The sequence below is a fragment of the Rhinopithecus bieti genome, unplaced genomic scaffold (genome assembly GCF_001698545.2).
Source record: "Rhinopithecus bieti isolate Rb0 unplaced genomic scaffold, ASM169854v2 scaffold_32105, whole genome shotgun sequence".
Lineage (NCBI taxonomy): Eukaryota > Metazoa > Chordata > Mammalia > Primates > Cercopithecidae > Rhinopithecus > Rhinopithecus bieti.
Genome location: NW_016814250.1, coordinates 1,988,660 through 1,992,523, shown reverse-complemented (window position 1 = coordinate 1,992,523; position 3,864 = coordinate 1,988,660). Strand labels below are relative to the sequence as shown.

At 35.1% G+C, this 3,864-nt stretch overlaps 1 pseudogene; it reads left to right on the top strand.

Annotated features, from left to right (window-relative positions):
• Window positions 1-1,897: 1,897 nt before the first annotated feature.
• Window positions 1,898-2,202, top strand: LOC108514044 (ATP synthase subunit g, mitochondrial pseudogene; annotated as a pseudogene).
• The last annotated feature ends 1,662 nt before the right edge of the window (window positions 2,203-3,864 follow it).

Sequence of the window (3,864 nt, the reverse complement as noted above, 5' to 3'; positions counted from 1 at the left end):
GATTAAGAAAATGTGGCACATATACACCATGGAATACTATGCAGCCATAAAAAAGGATGAGTTTGTGTCCTTTGTAGGGAAATGGATGCAGCTGGAAACCATCATTCTCAGCAAACTATCGCAAGAACAGAAAACCAAATACCGCATGTTCTCACTCATAGGTGGGAATTGAACAATGAGATCACTTGGACACAGGAAGGGGAACATCACACACCGGGTCCTATTGTAGGGAGGGGGTGGGGGGGATAGCATTAGGAGACATACCTAATGTAAATGATGAGTTAATGGGTGCAGTACACCAACATGGCACATGTATACATACATAACAAACCTGCACATTGTGCACATGTACCCTAGAACTTAATGTATAATAATAAAAAAAAAGAACACTAGCCATCTCTGCCACTACTATCTCACAAACACTCACAAGTAACACTCACATTTACTAATCTCCTCTCTTTCATGAATGTAATCCCCTGGTGACAAATGGCATCTAGGAGTAGAGGTAGATCAGCATGGATGTAGAAAACAACTTAAAGAGCATGACTTACTGCCAGTGGGTCACTGGTACTATATTGATAAATAAAAAGAAGAATACTCCTTGAAGAAATAGTAACCCATTTTTCAATCAGTCAACATATGCTGGACAACAGTGATGTTAACAACACTGTTTAGGTGCCATGCAGGTCATAACAAACTTATTTTGGGCAGTTTACAATGTAATTGGAATGATGGCATATACACATAAAATGTCATACAATCCAATAACTATTAATAACAAAGCAGGAGATGTGACAAGTCTGCATATGATTAAGTGATTCACTACTAGTATATTAAGAAATGGAGATTTCTATTTCAGACATTATGGTGGCTGGGAATTTGGAGGGATTGATTAAACTTTTGAAAACAACTAAAAATACTGGGTTAAATATAAAATGTCATGTTAAAAATATGTATGATATAAAAAAGTAAAGTATTATCAATCAAAACTAAGTGGAAAAGAGAATCTAAATAGTAAACAAAGAACTAAAGCTGCTTTTGTCATAGACATAGTTTCTGAAGCAATAACCTTGATTTTCATTTTCACAGCCTCATGGACTCAGCTGGATTAAAAATAAAGCAGAGTTAACCCAGGTTAGGAATCCTATAAGAGATACTTCCCAACCAATAATTTGAGACCCCAAGTAGCTACACACTCAGTGAAAGTGAATCAGAAGTAAGCTCATCCCACCTTCTATTTTCCCTTCCTATAAGGGGCTACAAGGAAACATGTCTTGATACCAAAGAGAGCAAAAGGGATAAATCTTCCCTGAAAAGTTTTAATCATAAGCCAACCTTGGTATAGATTTATAGCTCTAATTCATATGACCTATGTGGTCTGAAAGACCTTAGACTGTAAATTTAGTTTACAGTGATCCTAGGCACAGCTCCCTTGGATATTTGACAGAAACAAACAATAGTCATCTCTGGATTTTATCTTTATTTTCATTTTTATCCCAGGACTCAAAGTATTCCTACAAATAATTTCCCAAGAAAAATGAGCAACTCGGAATTAAAACTATGTACCCACTGAAACAAGGCCCCATTAGAAGAAAAAAAGCCAAAACAGATGAGACTTAAGCTATTAGAATCATAGGTATATATTATAAAATACTTATTAAAGAGGAGAGTTAATATATCTATGAGGAGTTATATAAAGTAACCCAGCAACTCTGAGAAAGGATAAAGTTGATATTCTGGAATTTTAAAAAATATTTCTATTTACATTTTAAAAATCAGTTGATGTGTTCATGAGCAGATTAAACACAGCTGAGGAGAAAATTAAGCAGCGTAAAATAGATTAGAAGAAACTGATTCAGCTGGTCATTTGGGGTGACAAACATTTCATCTTAGAACGATGGCCCAATTTGTCCATAACTTTGTAGTGAAGGCCTCAACACTGATGAATGCTGCTGTGACTTATTTGAAACCTTCATTGGCCACATTTTGGTACAACACCAAGGTTGAGCTGGTTCCTCCCCACCCTGCTAATATCCCTAGAACTATTCAGAGCCTTAAAAAATAGTAGTGCCCAAATTTTTAGTTTCAAACGACTCAGTTAAGGAAGCTGTGCTGAACGGTTTGGTGGCCTCTGAGGTGTGGATGTGCTTTTATATTGGAGAGATCAGAGGCAAGTGTGGCATCACTGGCTACAATGTTTAAAGACCAAACTTTAATATTTAATTATATTTGATTTATTATTTGAGTGTTCTTGGACCATGTGTGATAAGATTGCTATCTGATTAAAATGTGTTAAAAAAAAAAATGAAACTCCCTTATGCAACATAAAGAAATAAATAAATGGGGGTTGGGTGTATACAAAGGAAAGTTAAGAGAAATTAAGGATAGAATTAGAGTTAGCATGTATAACAAATTTTTTATCAGAGCCCCAGAAGGAGAGGTAAGAGAGAATGAGGCAGAGGCAATATTTGGGAAGATAATCACGAAAAATATTCTAGAAGTGGTAAGAGACATCAATCTTTAGATTAAAGAAGCCTAATACATCCCTACCCAGGAGAAATGGCACATTATAGTAAACAAGGACAACACCAAAGACAAAGAGAAGATATTAAAGAAGCCAGAGAAAAACAAAAGATTACTTTCAAAAGATCAATAGTTAGACTGATAGCTAACTTCTCAAGAACAAAAGATAGTGAAACCAAAAGATAATGGAATGATACTTTTAGTGGGCTGAAAAAATTGACTTTCAATGTAGAATTCTATATCCAAAGAAAACATATTTTTTCAAAAAAATAAATGGCATTTTTTTTTTTTTTGCAAGCAAAAATTAAGAAAGTTTACCAGGTAAGCAGATCTTTACTAATCAAAATTTTAAAATCACATTCTTCAGAAAAAAATGAAAGTGATCCCAGTGGAATGTCAGAAAAGCAAGAAAAAAATAAAAGTAAACGAAATTAGGAAATATTTGAGTAAACATAAATGAATTTTTAACTAGATAAAGCCAATAATAATCATAATGCATTATTGAGGATAAAAATAATAAGAGTATAGCAAAATAGCATAAATCAAGAGAAAAGTAATGGAATTAAGGCATTTTAAGACTTGTATTGGCCGGTGGGTGGCTCAAGCTGTAAAATCCAGCCACTTTGGGAGGCGAGATGGGTCGGATACCGAGTCGGAGATCAAGACCATGCTGGCTTAACACGGTGAAACCGTCTCTAACTAAGAAAATACAAAAAAAAAAAAAAAAAAACCTAGCCCAGGCGACCGGTGGCGGGCGCCTGTATCCTAGCTACTCGGGAAGGCTGAGGCAGCGAGAATGGCAGAACCTGGGGGCGGAGTTTGCAGTGAGCCTTGAGATCCGCCACTGCGCTCCAGCCTGGGCGACAGAGCCAGACTCCCGTCTCAAAAAAAAAAAAAAAAAAAGACTTGTATTGCTTGGGAAAGAGGTAAGGTATCTTTTGACATTAACTTCTGATTGGTGTTAATTATTTACATTATAAATTCTACGAAAGTGACTAAAAGAAGGAAACATAGGAAACAATAACGTCCAACTTTCAAAGTATAAAGGGATGGATGAAATAATCAGAAATAACTCCTAAAAAGCGCAATAAAGAGAAAAACAAAAAAGATAGAACAATTTGAAACACTGGTAATTTCCTCATCTTATATGGCACCTAAATGTTCTATTTAAAAACAAAATCAATTATGAATATTTTGAAATTCCCACAATTTATTAGTTACTACCAGAGATACATTCTTTGCCTAGATCACTTTTTGAGACATTTATGCAGCCAACAGACACATGAAAAAATACTCTAATCATGGCAATCAGAGAAATGCAAATCAAAACCACAATGAGAT